The sequence below is a fragment of the Macrobrachium rosenbergii genome, chromosome 8, assembly GCF_040412425.1.
Source record: "Macrobrachium rosenbergii isolate ZJJX-2024 chromosome 8, ASM4041242v1, whole genome shotgun sequence".
Taxonomy (NCBI): Eukaryota; Metazoa; Arthropoda; class Malacostraca; order Decapoda; family Palaemonidae; genus Macrobrachium; species Macrobrachium rosenbergii.
In genome coordinates this window covers 77,444,150-77,466,649 of record NC_089748.1, presented here as the reverse complement: position 1 = coordinate 77,466,649, position 22,500 = coordinate 77,444,150, and positions in this window count along the sequence as shown.

Sequence of the window (22,500 nt, the reverse complement as noted above, 5' to 3'; positions counted from 1 at the left end):
TATATATATATATATATATATATATATATATATATATATATATATATATATATATAGATAGATAGATAGATAGATAGATAGATAGATAGATAGATAGATAGATAGATAGATAGATAGATAGATAGATAGATAGATAGATAGATATAAGTAATCTCTCGATTATCCAGATTAATAGAATGACAATAACCATCTTTATTTTTTAGCAAAAAGACAAAATCCAGATTGAAGAAAACTCTAACTAATGTAAACAAGAGGAACTCTGTATTCTTAAAAAAACTACCCCTTTTTTACCTTTGTTCTATGGTGCAAACACCACTGTGTTTAAACACTCAATATGCTTATATTTTTAACAACAATAACCATCATATTTTTGCAATTTTTGTTACAAACCAGAGCTACAAAATATATATGAACACTAAGCTGGGTGTTACATTACAGTATCCATTGCATAAGTCAAATGGACTACCCTTTTTCTCTTTCGTAAACAATGTTATATATGCCATAGTAGGTCAGTAGCCTTGCCATTAAAACTGATGTGAGTTTTTTCTGTTTGATTAAACAGGTTACCTCCCAGACACTATGTTGTTAGTAAGTAGCCTAACTGTGTTTAACTACAGCCTCCCAAGGTTATATACCCATTAATGTATTTTTATACAGAAACTTTATCAGGTGTTACCACATTGTAGTATCATATATACTCATGTATCATGCAATATTTTAAGAAGAAAATTTATGTCTGATTTTACAGGGCCACGCCATACACTAGATACAAAATGTTTATAAGTGAACTATTGTCCTAAGCTGGGTGTTACATTTACAGTATCCATTTGCATAAGTCAAATGGACTATTTCAACTGTAATTAAGATAAAGGTAATGGTAATGAAACTGATATTTTACTTACTGAATCAGTTTATTGTACTATTATCATGTTATATCATCATCATAAAAGTAAAACTGATCATCCACCATATGCATTTAAGTAGCTTGCCATTTGAGAGACTCCCTTTGGGTTCGAAACCTGATGGACCTTTAAATTTAATCACAATATTCAAATACCACGGATAAATAAATATATATATAATATAATATATATATATATATATATATATATATATATATATATATATAGACACAGTATGTTCAATAAGTAATGAGAAAATGTCAGGCGAGACACTAAATATGATTTGATCAAAATACTACTTCATGGTGAAGTACACATACATATATTCTATAAAATGACAAACTGGCAACTTTCTATATTTGTAGGTCAAAAAGTGCAGTTGTGAACGTGGGTGGAACCAGTCTGAACCGGTTTGCCCATTTGTGAACACTTGTCAAAATGCAGGGAAACATGGAGCAACGTTACGCCATCAAATTTTGTGATAAACTTTCAGAAAACCAAACAAGCTTATGGAATGTTAAAGGAGGCCATGGGGATGAACAGATGAGCCAAGCAAGTTTCTATCAGTGGTTAACAGATTTTCTGACGGAAATGAACAGGTTGAGGATGACCAGATCTGGAGCGCTGAAAAATGCACGGAAGGAGGAAAACATTGAGGAAGTGCAAAAGTTAGTGATGCAAGACCGTCAAACATCTGTGAGGATGCTATCTGAAGCTGTTGATATTAGTATTGGCACAGTAGAGGCAGTTCTGACCGAAGATCTGAAGCTCCACAAAGTCTGTGCCAAGTTCGTGACAAAGATCCGCTCTGACGACCAGAGGCTGGTGACCACCTGGATGGCCGACAGGGAATGAAGTGGTACAACACCCACCCTACAGCCTGACCTAGCCCCTTGCGACTTCTTCCTGTTCCCACGCATGAAAGATGAGCCTCAGGGAACCAGATTCAGTCAACAGAGGAGCTGAAAGAGGCATCGAAAGTTACCTGAAGGGACTACTGAAAAAGGACTTTGAGGAGGTCTTTGTCGATTGGGAGAGACGCATGCAGAAGTGTGTAAAAAAGAGGCAATTATTTTGAAGGGGACAAAGTTCACTAAGCTTATGAAAATAAATAGTGTCTCTCCTGACATTTTACTCATTATTATTGAACATATAATGATTATATATATATATATATATATATATATATATATATATATATATATATATATATATATATATATATATATATATATATATATATATATATATTGTAACGAAGTGTCCAGTGTCTGTTCTTCAAATCAAACCTGGTATCTAAGTGCTTGATATTTGATTACCAAACTTACCATTTATTCAACAATTATAGTTACCTCACAATAGCCAGACACCTGAATCCTCATCACACATACAAAATTACTGATTTCTCTAAAGGCAACAGTGATCCCTTATAAAAACTTATCAATCATGAAAGAAAGCAGATTAAGTTCGTTAAACAAGTGTGAGGTAAAATCTAGGGGCGTCACTCCATTAACATTATAAAAGTTCATGTATTTCTATTTATTTCCCTGGTTCGAGCTCACTTCAATTACTTGAAGGAAACCATCTCACTTACCACTCTATATCTAATTCAAATCAAAATTACTGGTGGGTCAATGAATGAAACTCTGATATAATATTTTAAATACAAAAATTTATTTCTAAATTCAAAGATTATACATGACATTTAACAGTCTCAGAAATTATTATTACTTGAAAAACAAAACAAAATTGGATTAAATTTGAATTAATCATCAGTCAAAAATTTAAATTATTAATGAATAAAAAAAATTATTCAAATAAAATTTAAATTGTTAAATAACAAAACTTGATTGAAAGGAAATATTCTGTAAGTAAATTAATTCCCAAGTGTTAAACAAAATAAAGCAAATAAATCAATCATATAAAAATGTGGATACAAAAGACACAGAAATATACTCTGCAAAAAATTAAATATCAAAAAATGTAAAGCAAAAATTAAGGCAACAGCAAGCACACCACATATATGTATAAAAGAAAAATTCTTCACAAGATAAAGCATAAAACACATATCACGGAAAAATATAAAAAAAAGTGAAAAGGTATCTTCACATATAACCCCTATAAATATTATTTTTAGTGCACTAAAAACCAATTATTATATTTACAATACCTTGGTACCAAATTGCTTTGTGTTTTTAATCAGGCGCCGTTACACACACACTTAATAAAATACACTGTTCAGATAACTCAGACACATTTACTAAGGAATTAAACAGCTAATGGATATGAGAGGTACCATCGTCTACAGAGAGTTTCTTGAAAATATCAATTACATTACAACAAGAGCGGTCGTCGGTATCCTGGAGAGGAGCAGATGTTTGCGAGAGAGAGAGGAAGCAGTTTAAAAAGGCAGCTCCGTTTTCCCTGCACGAATAATGGTCTCAATGTGGACTCCTCTGTTTATGGGCGTGCTCTGGCTTTTATCTACGTGGTGCTGGATTTTCCACCAAACAGTGTTTGATCATTTTGAGTCCCCTAACGTCTTGTACACTAATTGGATCTAGTCATATGAGAAGGTGTTAATCTCAGCAAGTTTTGAATACTGATTAAAACAAATTGCGTCAATTACTATACAATGAACAAGGGCTCCCTGTCTCTCTCTCCCCACACATAAGTCCCTTTTTATAAACCATAATCTCAGAAGTTTTGAATAACTAAACAAATTCAGTCTCTATACAATGAACAATTTTTTTTTTTTACGTAATCACTTTCCTAACTCTTTTACGGTATATGCGTATCTGAATACAAAATCATACAGTTATACAACAACTCACACATACATATGGGAGATTACTGCAATATGAAAACCACAGCATATATATATATATATATATATATATATATATATATATATATATATATATATATATATATATATATATATATATATAAAATCATCAATGAAGGGCAGAGGAGACACAGATATACAAGCTGACTTTATTCCAACGTTTTGTAATTATCGAATTAATTACATCATCAGGCTGTTAAAATAGAAAATAAAATTCTTTGTAAAATCATAAAAGCTAAAAATAAAGGCTAAAAATTATTTAGACAATAATTTCAGGAATGTACACAAACATTAAAATTAAAAAACAAAATTTTTTTTAAAAATCATTACATTAAAATGAAGTTAAGCTTCCGTACTGGTAGCAGAATTTCAAACGTGGAACATTCCAATATCAGAAATCACTCAAAAATTTGTAAAACACACATTGATAATAAAGACTTCTACATTTTAGGCCATACCACCAACCCTCAAGACCTTGTTATTCTGGAATCACTTTTCATCAAACAACTTGTTCCGTCGTTAAACTCTCACACGTCCTCCTTTCCTCTGTATTTATCCTGACTTGTGTTCTTTCTATTTATGTTTACGTTTAGTTTAAAGCTGTCACTCCTCTAGGTCGGTCCTTGACCTTTTGTTCTGTAACCCCTTTCACGGATAGTTTTCAATTTTAGTTTACTGTATATTCTGTTAACTTCATTTTAATGTAATGATTTAAAAAAAAAAAAATTTTTCTTTAATTTTAATGTTTGTGTACATTTCTGAAATTTTTGTATGAGTAATTTTTAGCCTTTATTTTTAGCTTTTATGATTTTACAAAATTTTATTTTTTTATTTTAACAGCCCTGATGATGTAATTAATTCGATAATTACGAAACGTTAGAATAAAGTCAGCTTGTATATCTGTGTGTCCTCTGCCCTTCATTGATGATTTTAAGTATGGATTATACTCCTGACTCCTCACACTAATCTAATATATAATATATATATATATATATATATATATATATATATATATATATATATATATATATATATATATGTAATTATATATATATGTATATTATATTTATATATATGGCACTATAAACACATGAGAACGTGTTTCACAGAAATAAATTTCTGGCTTACATCGGGGTCGAAACAGTCTCTCAAATGACAGGCGAGGTCGCTACCAGTTAACCCAGAAAAGTCATATAAGAAGTAGGAACCTAAGCACTTCTGTACATGACATTTTCCCTGGGCAGGCTTGCCATCTGAAAGACTGGGGTTCGGTCTCGATGTGAGTAAAAAAATTTATATATAGTGTATATATATAAGCAACAAGGCACCAAACTGCATGTGACAACCAAATGAAAGGTGAAAATTAAAGACCAGGTACCAAGCACTTTATATATATATATTATATATATATATATATATATATATATATATATGTGTGTGTGTATTGCGTTCAATTCTTAAGCCTCCAAATTATATATATATATATATATATATATATATATATATATATATATATATATATATATATATATATATATATATATATATATATATATATATATATATATATATATATATATATATTTTTTTATATGTTTCCTGGTGCAGGTAATTCTTAAGCCTCCACATTTAGTACTTCACTCTATAATGGCCTTGAAAGATAACCAGGACATATAAAACAAAAAAAATAAAAGGAGCTATGTATGCAGGAGCTGAGGCTCTTTCTCAAAGGGAAGTGATGAAACACGTGGATACAACAATAGGTATATTTACATGACAAAAACAAGATCAAAAGGGAAAATGAACTGAAACACGTTAAATTGCTGCCTGCAGAAGTCCTCCCGAAAGGGGGAAAGCTTGGGAATGCCAGGAACACGGACCAACGAGAATTCTGCTACAATCATCCTTCTGAAACGATATGAGGACCTAGGTTACAATCTAAGGCTGGAATTTGGGGAATGAATTACTCGGGCATGCGCTGAGGGTGCCAAAGACATCCCCAAGGCTTGTCTAGTGACTTTGAGCAAGAAGGCAGTGAACCCGTGGGCTGGGATAGAACCAAGAAGCTCAGGGAATACCAAGTTATAGGCCCAGAAGTTTAATAAATGCACAAGGGCAAACATAATGTGACTAAGCAACTCTTTCTAGGTACTTTACCAAACCGTAGGGGCGTAAGGCTGACGTCGGCGTCCAGCATTGTCTTCTGCCAGGGTTCACGTGTGTGCGTCGACAAAGGGCCTCCCTCACCAAGGAACTGCTTTCAAGTCGTAGGTCAGGTGAGGAAAAGGGCGCCCTTGTGATGATGAAAGGTTGCAGTTGAGTTTCCGCTCGCTTTGGGATTTCCCACTTGCACTGGATGCTGGCCACGTGGTTGGGGTACTAAGCAAAGGGCGGCTACTTCCACGTGGCGACGAGGGAAAGAGGGGGGGGGGTGCGTGGTCTGCACTCGTGACCTCCTTCCTTCCACTACTGGGCTGTGTGTGAGGGCGAGCTCCTGGCGCCCTGACCTTTTATTCCTTCTGGACGGGTGTAGGGGGGGGCGATGGCCTGACCGGGTCACGCTTCTGCACCAAAGAAAAGGCGCCAGCCAGTTACTGCCCTAGGCGAAGATTATCTGCTGAGCTTCTCTCAGAAACCCTGAATCTACTGCTTGAAACTAACCTGAACCAGATTTCACTACTCTCACAGGTTCAAATAGACAGAGGCCTATCTATCGGCCAAGCAAGCAGAAAGGCGGTGCTTTTGTAGCGTACTTTAGCGTTAATCTTTATATATATATATATATATATATATATATATATATATATATATATATATATATATATATATATATATATATATATATATATATATATATAATTTTTTAACAATAACCCAGAGACTAAACGACAGTATTCACGGTGAAATGTATACTGTAATTGCCGAATCAAAGATGGATATTTCACGTACAGATATATTTCATAGCACTAGGCGCTTAATCTGCCTGCGTTTATTGCTCATCAGCGACATGCCTAATCAAGCTATACACACTGCACCAGTCACCTCTGTCTTACACACCTCCATTCCAATAACTCTTCCACCGGAAGTACACAGCACTTTCCTAGTGTTTTAATTTCACAGCCACATCTCCTTTTCATAAAAGAGAGTTAGCTCGACAATCTCCTCATTATATTCACTTGAAATATGAAGAAAAACAACTGTAAGGATTTCTACACATTTCCTGTGAGTTTTCTCGCAAGTTGGCTTGTGTGGTAAGAAAATTATTCTTAATACTAAAGATGTTTTCATTTCATTTACCACAAAATAATAGTTTTAAAGTTAGCTGAAATTAATTCTCTCGAGCAATACCCTCCATGAAAGAAAAGATTGAAACAATCAAACTTTTAGCACGATTTATCCTAAGAAAGCTACAGACATCCGGATTAGTGATCAGTCTTTCATGATTCATACAAATGGGGATACCTCTGTAAACGCACCAGGTTCAGTATATGGAAAGAAACGCACACATTTTAATTAATCCATTTAAGATCAAATTTACCAATAGGTATTAGCAGTTTATAGTGTTTCCGAAAGAAATTCTGACAACAGAATTAAAAGAAACAACTAGCGTCCCTTTTGCACCTACCGCTTCTAGTATTCTCCGCTTATTTGCTCATTGTGTGAAATATTTAGCAAAAAAGTTGGGGTGTGAGCAATTCACAGGAAGTTATTATTTTTCTGAAAGATATCAGAGATCATTCTTCCCAAATTTAGGGAATTGTATTACTGTACATTGTTTCTGGAATTGCATATTTTCAACTGAGCGAAAATTATACAATGCAGTGCCTGTTTCAAAGAGGTGTCCAACTTCCAACAGCATTTTTCCTCTACAGTTGCTCATTAATTGATATTCAAACCCTTACATAACTAACCTTGAATTACTTAAATGAGGTGCCTCTCAGACCTAAGTAGATGCATCCAAAACAACCTGGCAATGGATATGAATAGATTACCCATACTGATTCAATCCCAGCTTTGACCTGGTTAACCAAAAGACCTTAGAAATAACTTGCATGTTGGCGGCTATACAAAAGATATTATGTACTTTTCTTTCTATAACTGGCAAGAAAGTTAATTATGATAGTTTTTCTGTGAGCTTACACTTATCTGGTATACCTCAGGGTAGTGTTCTGGAATCTGTGTTGTTTTTAAGAGCTACCAGTAACTGGCTGCTGGTACAGGCAGTAAGATAGTACAACGTGCAAAAGCTGCAACTCTTGTTGCAATCATTTCCTACCTAACACCAACCCCCCACTAATGCAAAATGAAGTTTTTACTTTTCTCAGCAGAGATCTTGAATGACATCAGTCAAGTGATGGAGTCGACGGCTTATAAGGCTGCAGGTCAGTAAAGCTGATTTAATTGATTACCCAAGTTCGCTTTGTATTCCCATTTCATGATTTATTTCAAATACATTTTAACATTCAATAATAGTTGGTCTCATTCGCCACAGCACTTATGAAATATACCTAATGGTGTCAGAAAACTTCCTTATATTTGTAAGGCTTCCGTATCTACAAGTGTAAAGGTATGAGCGTCACTCTTCCAATAGACATTTCCTTCCGTCTGGAAGTTGGGAGCTTCTCGAGAGGTCTACATTGAAAGACAACCCTGCTTGAAATGGTGGTTTCCCTTTCTCAGCAATGGTAATTATGATCTGAACCATCGCTGAAAAATCACTTGACTGGCCATCTTCCATAAATTCTTTTTTAATAAAGATCTGTCATTAGCACTTTTATTGTCTGCGCTTCAAGAATTAGTATGCTCTACACGCTTTGCAGAGCATCAGTATTCACATTCACTGAGGTTCGACGTTGTTGCAATTGGGATAGGTCTTTCATTCCTTAAACAGTAAAACAGCGTAACGGTCTTCTTAGCAGTGTGACTGATGAAAAAATACTACCCTACGATTGATACAGACACTATGCAACTAATGGACTACTTTAGAGAGCCATGTTTTCAGAGAGCCATGTTTTTATGTTTTTAAAGAGCCATGTACCATTGCTTTAACATTTTTAACTCGTATCGCTGATTCTATTGGAAAATGTTTATTTTTCTACTTTTTTTTTATTCGGGAAGCATGCTCTGCAAGTTAGTAGCATTAACGTGTGTTCAATATAAATGTTTACTCATTATCGAAGACAGTAATGACAAACAGATTGACTAAAGGTTACTAATGACTGGTTTTCTTGGGGCGCCATATTTTCTCGAGTTTGATATAAAAGAAAGTCTAGACTCATGGTCAAGCAAGAGTCATAATCAACTTTGTAATAGTTTTCAGTTAATTCAAATTCTTACCTTCTTGCAATCAAACACCAGAGTTAGAAACCTTGTCGACAGTACCAAAGGCAATCATAAAATTTTGTGATCTGAGAACCTTCCTCATTTGCGATAACATAATTTTAGATTTGAGCCACAAAAATGTAACTAACATAGTTCATTACTATTTTTCTCTGGATTACGCTGTTCCATTAGCTTTACTGGAAAATTCATTAGTTGAAACGAGATATTTATCTGAATAGATTTACGGACCTTATTCAAATTTAAATGACACCCTTCTAAAATAAAACACGAAAAATACATCTGAATGTCAATAAGATTCTGGTTCAAAATTATATCTAATTTACCTATCCCTCAAACCTATATTTAAAAATCCTTTGTTCTACCAGACTAATAAGTGCTCTCTCTCTCTCTCTCTCTCTCTCTCTCTCTCTCTCTCTCTCTCTCTCTCTCTCTCTCTCTCGTATACATTTTCCCCCTTCTGTTTTTATATATATATATATATATATATATATATATATATATATATATATATATGAAATTTTTATCACACGGTGTGATTTTTTATACAATCATGAAGCTACAAATGTCGCTTAATATCAGAAATCCACGCTACCTCGGTATATCTCCGTTGGAGAATTGTCGCCGAAGGGGAATTTATATAAGTGATAAATGAATTGGAATCGTGGGGACACGAACCGCGACGAAAGCCTATTCAGCGTCAACTGAGTCGCTGAATAGGCTCGCGGTTCGTGTCCCCACGATTCCAATTCATTTATCACTTATATAAATCCCTTCGGCGACTCCAACGGAGATATACTGAGGTAGCGTGGATTTCGATATTAACATTTGTAGCTTCATGATTATATATATATATATATATTATAAAATTTTCAAGATTAAAACCTCGTACTGTTCGTACTCGTCATAATTTTGCTGGGATGTCAATATCACGAATATCATTCCATAACTGCATGTAAAATTGACTTACACTCTGTTCTTCTGATAATGTATAAATTGTTATATCAAAAGAAACCGACAGCTGGCAGACTGTGAGGTACAGCCTGTTCTATGGCCACACTGTACCCACAGCCTCTACCCGACCATTTGTGAAGTGTTGGCATCATGAAAGAGAGTCCATTATTATTCCAAACAAAAATCTTTTAACACGTCATTCTTTCTATGCGAGTAAACCATAAATAAAGAGTGAAAAACGGAAAGGTAGGAATGATGTTTTTACATTAAAAAGCTCTGAAAAATACTGCAGAAAAAATATCAAGTCAGATATTTATAAGCAGAGACCACTCTGTTGGTCGCGAGTTCGAATCTCCGACCGGCCAGTGATGAACAAGAGGAATTTGTTTCTGGTGATAGAAATTCATTTCTCGCTGTAATGTGGTTCGGAATCCACAATAAGCTGTAGGTCCCGTTGCTAGGTAACCAATTGGTTCCTAGGCACGTAAAAATAAATCTAATCCTTCGGGCCAGCCCTAGGAGAGCTGTTAATCAGCTCAGTGGTCTGGTTAAACTAAGATATACTTACCTTTAACAAAAATAATGTCTATTAAACCAAGCTCATGATCAACGTAGATTATAATCTTGATCCTTTGTTTGTCAGATACCGTGTATCACCCATGCATTACTCTAAAATCTAGACCAGCCGCAAAAGTGATAGAACGAAATCAAACTTTGGGGATCAATACGCAAGATGTTGAATTTTCTTGGATAATATATTTGCTGTCAGCTTGCAAGCTGACAGAAGTTTCGAAAATTCCTTCTGCATGATTCAACTCTAACTCGAGCTTCAGAGATCCTTCTACAAACTTTAAGTGAAAAGACTTCAGAAGCATTCTCTCTCTCTCTCTCTCTCTCTCTCTCTCTCTCTCTCTCTCTCTCTCTCTCTCTCAAGTGTCCACATTTCTCGATTTTCTGCAGGTATATTTCACTTTCATTAAAACCATAAGAGTATTTGAAAAATCTTGACATACAAGTAATCTTGTAATATTCTGGCTGAAATGAATTATTGAAGGTTTTTCTACGACTAGTAACATATAAGAAGACAGGGCAGCAAGACTGAACGTGCTAAACTTTATAAATTCCATTGAATCTTTCCACAAATCAAGGAAAGAGAATCAATATCGCTCTTGGTTAGCCTGTACATACTCCTGAAATGATAGCCCTACTTGAATCGTATACTTGAGATGTTGTCTATTATATTTTAAACCGTACAGAAACTTCGTTGGTTTCTATTGTTTCATCTTAGCTATAACAACTTATTTTAAACTTCCCAGAATACAGTTAATAAAATGAATGACGTGGGTTGTGCTCCCAATTCTTTGTACTACGGTATATTTCCTTCATTTTCATTTACGCATCTGAATACTGTTATACGAAACCGGAAGACTTACAAAGTACTAAAAATCCTATGCCGTTTTATTCAATATTTATATTTTTATTTGATTTACCGATTGAAGAGAAATTTTCAGAAACGTTGTATTTTCTCACATTTTAGTTATTATCCCATGTTAATAATCTATGATTAAGAGCGTTGTAGTATTTTTTGATGTGGCTTCATCACTTTTTCCTGTAACTAAAACAGGGAGATGAATTACATGAAAATTAGGCTTCCAAGGAGTAAACATGGTCTGGTTTGAGAGACGAGGCTCGGTGTTTAGATGACTAACAGCTGGCCATCGGCTACCGTGTTAAATTTCAAACGCCTATTTCCCAAAGATCTCCGCGATTTTCAAGATTCATTCATCCGACTCGATATTCCTCGTAACAAGTAAATGAAAATTCTTTACTAGAAAAAGAGACATTTTAAAAGTATGATTTTCTGTTCTTTTAAGAATGGAAACCCCGTTTTCACTAATTTCCCATCAAATCAAGTATTAAAGTTGTTACAAGTTCCAGTAATGTTTATCAGAGTTGGTGAAAAAACCGAAACTTTATGAGATAAGGGATTTAATTGCCTGTATCAAGCGATATCGAGATCGCCGAAGATAGAACCCTCTGGGTCATGATCCTTTCTTGACATCCAACCACAATGGGGTGAGTAGGGTTAAAGAATGTCAGTGTTTCACAACTCAAAGTTTGTTTCCAAAATATTTCCTTTGAATCATATTGCAACGAGCAGTCTCCAGATTTTAGTATTTGTACGGTAGATTTTGTAGATATGTCTTCTTCGTTTTATTAGAATTATGCCGCCTCTTCACGTATTGGAATTAATAATCCCTGAAGTGAATGTGCTCCAGTAGGCTATGCTTCTTGCATTTCTTTTCCGAGGATAATCATTCTTCTAGGATATCAGTCTCAGAAAACTTAACGAGGGAATAGTAATATGTAGTACACGCCAGTAATAGATAAGTCTGGAATTGACGAGGGACAATGAGAGAGAGAGAAATTTCCAATATGAACTTTCCATATGAATCTCATCGTATTGTGCTTTGAACTTACTGCACAAAATGAGATGTGTAAGTAATTACTACGATTATATATTTTTCCATTAACTTGATAAGTATGCTTATGAACTATTCCGATGACGCTGCTTACAGTTTGTAAACTGATTTAGATTTCAGGTCACTCAGACAGTTTACTGGACAGCCGAAGAAAATGAACCGCAGGCTGCTTTGGTTCATAAATCACAAGGTGTACCTACTTTTGTCAGCCGCTGTACCTCATGAACTTATTTAGATGTAATGTATCTACTCAGGTTCTTTTTCCTTTTCTTTAAAAGACTATATATTAGTTTCCTGCTCGACCCTATATGAAGTCTTCTGACTTAAAAAAATTAAGTACTTGCCCTGCCAGGCTCCATTACATATACAAATATTACCCAAGACACCCTAACATCCCTTCTGCTAAGCATTTGTCCAAGCCATATCAGTACTGTGCAAAAATTCTTAAAACTGAAAACGGATTAACGATCGTAGAATTCTTGTTAACATGGGAGATCTACTGGACATCGGAAAAGCTCCACGAGAATACGTTTCTGGTCTAAACTGCTATACGAACATCCTGTACATTATTTATTTCATTAATTCTGCGAAGTACCACGTGAATGTCAATGCATTCATTATTTTTAGATACGTACCAGTGACTTTTCCAACTTCCAACAGATAAACAGAAAAGTGTGCACAAGCACACACACAGCAAGAGATACGCTATATGTTGTTTACAAGTATTCTGTGTGTTATGTATAGATAGTTATAAAGATTTGGCAGAGGGTAAAAACTACTCGCGGAAAAGTCGACGTCACTGTCAGTAATACTCAGCAATGACATGAAAGGCATAACAAAGAAAGAAGAAATAAAGCAAGGGAAGATTACAATTACTTGTAAAAGTCATATGCACACTGACATAAGCAAGCGTCCAAGTAATCTAAAAGACATGCTATGACTTCTTGGGTTTCGGCAAGGCTAAGTTACTACAAGCGTGTGCGATATCAGAGGCGGTTCTCTATTAATGAATCATCACACGGAAAAGAAAGTGACACTAATTTCTTACAAACTTGTCAAACTCTGGCTGTTTTCACTCTAAGTCTGAATTGAAATGGGTAACACGTGACCAACTGCTATCGTATAACATCAGAGTACTACTTGCATAGACCTGGAACTGGTCCAGAGATTTTAAAATGAATTTCTTGTGATAGTTACGGTCTTTAAGAAAAAGAAACAAGGAATAGAAAAAATAATTAAAGTAGACAGAGATGACAATGCACCGGAGAATGCAAGCGACTACAAGTAGTTGTACTCAACACTTAAGCATGTTGAGAGAGAGAGAGAGAGAGAGAGAGAGAGAGAGAGAGAGAGAGGCGTTTCAAGAACAGCATTTTATAGGCAAGTCTCCTTCACCTTCATGACTGTGACATAGGCGATGTCACGGTACACTGTGAGTCACGCAACAAATTCCTTTCTATATAGATATTTTCTGAACTTTATCTAAATATCTGGCGAACGTGTATTTTGCACCGCGACCGCTTCCTTCTTTGCACATTAGTTCTGCTATTTGGGAGATCGTCCTTTGATAGGAGGAAATGGCCTGCAAAATGCCGCCACCTACATGAGGTAGATAGTCACCGCCTTGATGGACAAAAAAAGAAGATAAGTTGCTCTCTCTCTCTCTCTCTCTCTCTCTCTCTCTCTCTCTCTCTCTCTCTCTCTCTCTCTCATGCGCATCATATATTCGCTCAAATCTATACCCGCACTAACACAAGGAAAGCATGGCAACCATGTGTTCAATGACATAGTTGCCACTAAAACAGAGGAATATTAATGGACTCGGAATAAATAGGATGGCAGGGGATACCAAAGCATGAAGATTAATGCATAAAAGATACACGAGATCAATTAATCCACCTCTTGTACCACCTGCTTCTGTTCATGACCTACTCCTTATCGCCGTTTCTAAAAAAAAAAAGCTAATTAATGCACATCTTTTGTAAAAAGGTTTTTGGAAGGTATATAACTTTTTTCATATCTTGATTATAAGGTACCAGACATAGCCAGGCACCTTACAGTCTACCAAGATGAAAAAGCATTCCATAATCGCAAAACGGTTTATTCGCTACATTAAAAGGAAACATTCCAGCAAACATGCAAAAAGTTAAAGAAAATGGAGATTTTACTACAAGAAAAGCGTTGTCATCAGTCTAGCGAAAAGTGAATAAAATACACTGAGATATGCAGAAAATGAGTAGGCTATATATATATATATATATATATATATATATATATATATATATATATATATATATATATATATATATATATATATATATATATATATATATATATATACACACATATATATGTATAAATATATATATACGTATATATATATATATATATATATATATATATATATATATACATACTATATATATACATATATATATACGTATACATACACACACAATATATATATATACATACACATACATATACATATACATATATATATATACATATTACATATGTATATATATATTATATATATATATATATATATATATATATATATATATATATATATATATATATAATATCCAAAGCCCCGTGTATTCAAAAAGAATGCCAGAACTCCCAAGTTTAATATTTCTGCAATGTTCCCCATCAATGGTGTCTCGTACAAATCACAAGCCTATGTTTACCGCAGGCAAAATAGAGGTCTTTGACTTCTTATCACGAGATTTCAAAAACATATTCAATTTCTAATCCCAGAGTACCTCTAACTAGGTTAAGGTGAAAAAATATTTTCAAATAGTTCCCAAGTAGGCTACCTTTCACGTCTCAAACCATTTTCTTTCCTGGGATAAATAAGTCGAAACAAACGATATCGATTCGATGATACCGAAATTTACGTAATCTTTGAGCACCTAAAAGATAAAAAATTAATTGAAATGTTTTTAGCAAAAATAAACTAGCAAACCCTGTAAGATACAAGCACGCAAAACTCACATATAACTAATTTCAGGAACACACACGCCTACGTACACAACATTCCACAAACGAACACAATAACATATGTATATAACTATTTCTAATGATACCGCTGCATGCAAGGAAAACATCTTGGGCAAATATTTATTACGAAAAGGTAACCAAACAAGACAACGAATTAAACAAGTAAACAAGCGAGACAGAGACTCCTCAGAGGAGAGAAACACGCCAGAAAAGGGATCCAGAAGAATGATAGCCGGTGAAAGTCCTTAATTTGACGAGCATCTTCCCGATCTACAGATCACCATATATCATGACCCTTTCACCCGTCGTGTTGACGATGGCCTATTGAGTGATCTCTCAAGCCGGTGTTTAGCAACGAGATTCATCTCCAGAGAACCATAAGCCGACAGACGGACACGAACGGACAAGTCTAGCATCGATATCAAAGGGGCAAACGACGCTCCGCAACGGCGCGTGATGGCAGCAGTATAAGAATTTAAACACTGGGTTGCCAACAGTCACGAATTAGATTACAGCTTTCCTTCCCACTCACACACAGCCTTCTCTCCCATCAACACAATGCTGCCTAACTAGCGAGGAGAGATAGCGGAATATAGTATTGCAAATGTAGTCGTTTTGTAACTGCGGGACGTCGTAACGTGATGTGACAAGGCGACACCAGGGGCGTTGCAAAATTAATTGTAAATGAGTACAAGAATGACTAAGGTAAATGGATGGCGCTGTGCTTTCAGTTTACTCGCCGTAAGTTGAATTTCTTCGGGGCAAAAACAATCACATACAGTAAGTGCATTAAACCATTCAGTCATTCGGATTATGAGGAAGTTATTTATCGCTATCACATAAAAGTATTTTCGAAAAGCTATGCTTATAACAGGCAGCTACTAAGCCTTAGTAAATGAATGATTAACTTATTCCTATTTTCTATAGTTTAATTAAACGGTATGTTATTGAAACAAACACCTTTTACAAGCATTTCAGATATTCGTTGTAACTTTAATCGTAGACAGAGGATATACACGATTTAAAGCAATTTATGCACACAGAAAATAATGAATAAACTTGTATCTCTTCTGCAGTTCAACGGAGGATGCCATCACACTTGGACACTTATGTAATACATAAAAGTTTGTAAACACCTTTTAGGGTCATTAGCGAAGCCTAACAAAAAAGAGGAGTGGAGTAAACATTTAACTTAAGAAGAGAGTGGAAGCAAAGTGGATTCAATAACATTATATGTATATATATATATATATATATATATATATATATATATATATATATATATATATATATATATATATATATATATAAATACATAATATATATATATACATATATATACACAAATATATCTTATATATAAAAGTGAATGCTTGTATGTGTGTATGTTTGAAACTTTGTGCACCATAGAAACCCGAACCGCTTGACCGATCTAGACAAAATCTGGCACGTGGCCATCATTTGACCCAGCTTAGATAATAGCGTAAGTTTCAAACCTGTATCCCCATTTCATGTACTTGATACGATAGAAATATATAATTGAAAATACTTTTCTTTACTGTGATTAATAATTCTGTATCAAGGACTGTGTTTAGGTTTAGTGGAGGGTGTGTTTATGCTTACTGGGGGTGTGTGTTTAGGTTTAGGAGGGATGTACTTAGGTTTAAGCAGGGGGTGTGTTTAGGTTAAGTAGGGGGTGAGTTTTGGTGTAGTGGGGAGTCTTAGGTTTAGAGGGGTTGTTTCAGTTAAGTGGTGTGGGGGGTGTTTAGGTTTAGTGGGGGTAAATGGGACAGTCACCACAGTAATATCTGGGTAAAATGAACAGTAACCACATCAATGTCTGGATAAAGGCAACAGTCAGAACAGTAACACCTGGATAAAAGGGACATTCACCACAGCAATATCTGGATAAATAGGACAGTCACCACAGTAATACTTGGATGAAACTGACATTCAACATAGTAATCCCTAGATAAAAGGGATACACAAGCACAGTAATATGTGGATAAAAGGGACAGTCAGCACAGTAATACCTGGATAAATGGGACAGCCACCACAGAAATACTTGGACAGATTGGATACTCATCATAGTAATATCTGGATAAAATGGCCAGTCACCACAGTAATACTTGGATAAAAGGGACAGTCAGTACAGTAATACCTAGATAAAAAGGATAGACAGCATAGTATTGCCTGAATAAATGGGAGTCGCGAAAGTAATACGTCGGGGACAGTCACCACAATAATACCTGGATACAAGAAACAGACAGTATAGTAATACTTGGATAAATGGGCAGCCACCACAGTAATATCTGGATAGAAGGGACAGTCACCACAGTAATATCTGGATAAAAGGGACAGTCACCACAGTAATACCTGGATAAAAGGGACAGTCAGCACAGTAATACCTGAATAAAAGGGACAGTCAGCACAGTAATACCTGGATATATGGGACAGTCAGCACAGTGATACCTGGATAAAAGGGACAGTCAGCACAATAATACCTGGATAAAAGGGACAGCTAGCACAGTATTAACTGGATAAAAGGGACAGTCAGCACAGTAATATCTGGATAAAGGGGACAGTCAGCAGAGTAATTCCTGGATAAAAGGGACAGTCAGCATAAAGAGGTGCAGGAAAAATTTTCCGAATCTTTCAGAGTTTTCCCAGGCAGTGCCAGGATGGTGATATATATATATGTATATTATATATATATATATATATATATATATATATATATATATATATATATATATATATATATATATATATATATATATATATATATATATATATATATATATATATATATATATATATATATATATATATATATATATATATATAATATAAAGCTTATAGGTCACAAATATTTTATGAATTACAATACACAGTAGATGTTTAATTAATAAGTGTGATGAAAAACATTCTGAAAAGCCTTCAGAGGATGTTTAGCTGTTATATGACTTGCTTCCTAATTAAGTAAAACTGTTACGTCAGGTATTCTAAAGACGTGGGAACTCGCCACATGACTTCATGAGTGTGTTCGCTGGAAATGTCCAGGTTCCGGTATAGGCGTGTGTATGTGCATTTATTTTGGGTGGAGTTGCAGGGTGTGAAGGGATTAATTATGAGAAAAATGATCATTCGATGGCCAACACTGAACATTTAATTATTAAAAGTTTTCAGTGAAGACTCTGTGGTTCGAGACCTACCAATTAAGACTGTGAACATTGCTGTTTGGAGGTAGGAACCACGTTTGATTTCCCAAACTGTAGATTGCTGTTTTCATTTATATATTGTCTCTTGTGTCAAGCATTTCTTATATTGTGTGTACTTTATAAGTAACATGGGAGGAATTCCCATATCTTTATTTTTATGAGAGAGAGAGAGAGAGAGAGAGAGAGAGAGAGAGAGAGAGAGAGAGAGAGAGAGTCCAGGGTGAGTAGGTACAAATATTCACTACCAGTAGCCTTTTTGATGCGGTCACTATCAAGCTACCAATAGATGGGTCTCTTTGTATAAACAGGTAAGCAATGAAATTTCCTCTCGATTGGGTAACATTATATATATATATATATATATATATATATATATATATATATATATATATATATATATATATATATAAATATATATAAATTATATAAATATATATAATATATTATATATATATATATATATATATATATTATATATATATATATATATATATATATATATATATATATATATACATATACATATACATACAAATAAAAATACTGTTTCAGGTCTACAATGGTTAGACGAACATGAGGCTTTAACTTCAGAACTGTGTGCATGTAATTTCTAGGCACCTGGTTACGGTTTTAATCCGTTTGAAGGATGAACTTTGTTCTCTTATTTAATTGCCATTTCTATTAACATTCATATATATATATATTACATGGAAAAGTCATTTACAATTTCATCTATACTGGAGTGCAAGAAGCTTTCTATGGGATATGCTCGATACCGACAGGATGTAGGAACATTCATGTTAAGACTTTCGAACGGGTTAAAAGTTGTCTGCTACAAGTGACTGGTAATACTGCGTGCTAGTAAAAAACCCCCATACAAATATGCATGCGAGTTTAAACTGCTTGACCACTAATTATCATCTTGTTAATATGTATACAAATATGCAAGCGAGTTTAAACTGCTTGACCACTAATTATCATCTTGTTAATACCCATATACTGTACATATTAAAAAGATGATAATTAGTGGTCAAGCAGTTTAAACTCGCATGCATATTTGTACGGGGGGGGCGGCGAGGGTTTACTACCAGTCACTTGTAGCAGACAACTTTTTAACCTGTTCAGAAAGTCTTAGCCATGAATGTTCCTACATGCTGTTGGTATCTATATACATAATATACATAATATATATATATATATATATATATATATATATATATATATATATGTATATGTATATATATATATATATATTATATATATATATATAATATATATAATATGTATATATAAATTATGTGTGTATTTTTATTTATATATATACATATAAATTACATATACTGTATATATATACACACTTGTACACATATATACATATATATATATATATATATATATATATATATATATATATATATATATATATATATATATATATATATATGTGTACATGTGTGTGTGTGTGTGTGTGTGTGTGTGTGTAATTGATCATTTCTGCCTTCTTTGGAAGTTTTCTTCATGTAGCCTATTTCTCGAGTCCCATAAATATCATGTGCTCTGACAACTGTTTACTAATACATCCCCATCCTTCCCTGCCACCACACAGATCCTCCTCCATTATGCAAGACTTTTAAGCACTTTTTCCAGCAGGCTCCTCATCTTCACATTTCTAAGTATATAGTATAATCGAGAGGTGTCCTTTCATTTGCCTATTATCTTCTCCCTTATGCAAAACTCCAGTCTGTTTCTTTCACCCGCTAGTAATATTTCCTTTGATTACATGTCTTGACTAAATTTACTTCCCATTACACTCACTAAAATAATCTATATTTATCCATGCAGGTAAGTGCAAATGAACAGAGACGAAACCTTACATATACATATGCAGAGGTAAGTTGTAAATGTTTTCTCTTTCAGATACACAAGTAATAACAGGTTAATGATCAAATGCTAAAAGAAGGACAAACTGTCCCTAATTATGGAATTAATAAAAATTGCAGCTCAAGAGGACAAAAAAGAACCTGACCTATGATATCTCTTTCGTAAAATCTCTGGTGTTATGATCAAATCCCCATTCACAGAAGTGACAAGACTCTCCAAAACTTGACTTGAATTCATTTAATTAAGACGTTGGAATGTCACCGAAACAATTATCTTACTGAAGAAGATGGCTATATTTTTTCAGGTACAAGCAGACTTAGTAAATGTTCCACGTATTCCTCGGAACCACTAAGGTCTTTGAGTATTTCATTTTCCATCTTTATCACCTGGATATTAAAAAAAAAAAAAAAAAAAAAAACTGAGTGGAGACTATAATTCGGCGTGACCAGGATAATAGCTAAAATCATGTTTCGTCAAGTTCATACTTAAAGAATATAAAAAATCGTTGGTACTTTACTGAATTATATTTTATTTAAATAAGCACTTGGCAATTTATTGTTACAAGAAAACATAAGATATACATTTAGCGTATCAATAAGCACCTTTGGTAACGTTTACGTGGGTAAATATCTTTAACACAGTCTTTTGTGAAGTGGATCTTTAATGCATATCTTTTTATAAGGCCCACGTGTGAAAAACCCCCACATTTAGGATATGTGTAAAAAGCAGTAATTGCTAAATCCAGCTAATTTTCTTGTTCGGCCTTAATCTCTTTATCCCAACAGCGATAATACTGGTTTTGATTGGTTCTCAGACATATGTTGCTAACAGCATTCCTTGAGAAACAAAGTGAGCATCTGTGTCATGCAAAGATACAAGGATAAAGAAAAGGTTTTCCTCTTGGTCAAAAATCATCTTACATTTAAGTACCTTACCTGCTAGCATTTAAATTATTACTTAATAAGGCATAAAAGAACCCATATTACAGATAAAGGTAAAGTATATGAAAATGGATGGGAACGGAATATTGACTAGTGTACAAGAATGAGGCCAAAAATCATTCATGGGTAATTAACTCTTAATTCTTAGACTCGCAGTAGTACTTTCATTAGGCCAAAAAACAGAAAAAACAAGTGTGGGCAATTGAGGACTGCCCTATTGATTAATAGTTTTTGAAGTTAAAGAGCAAACGACAGAAATTCAATGATTTGTAGTTTTCATATCATAACACCGCTACATACACAATGAAGGTACGTACAGGCCCCTTGGAATCAACCATGACATCGAGAATGATTGATCGACAGGGAGAACAAAACTCAATAAGGATTTAACCAATGATAAGCACAGAGCGTTACGAGTCAGTTTTCATTAAGACGCTCTCTTAATGGAGGCATCACCTTAGAATATATATATAGCATAATATTTATTAATCATTAAAACCTTCATAAAAAATCAAGAAGCTATTATCTAACTGTAAGATCATATCCGATCAACAAAGAGTCTTTTTAGAAGGTGTCTGTATCTTAGAAATCCCATAGGAAACCAAGTACTTTTTGTTTCTCAGATACTGCTGGCAGCAATATCAAAATGTCTCGGAACCAGTAAAGTTCTAGAGTTTAGTATCAGTGCTGGCGTTAAGTGATTTCACGTTAATTTTTAATTTGCGTCATATGACTCAAACTTAACCATAGGCATTTTTGCAGTATTCACTTGCTCATGTCCATCACTATCCGTTTAGTAAATCTCATTCTGGACCTTTCTCAACTTTTTTTCCAGGTATTTTCAAAACCTCTCTCTCTCTCTCTCTCTCTCTCTCTCTCTCGGAGCAACCTCCTGATCATCTCCTTCAAGACTCAATGGTGGGG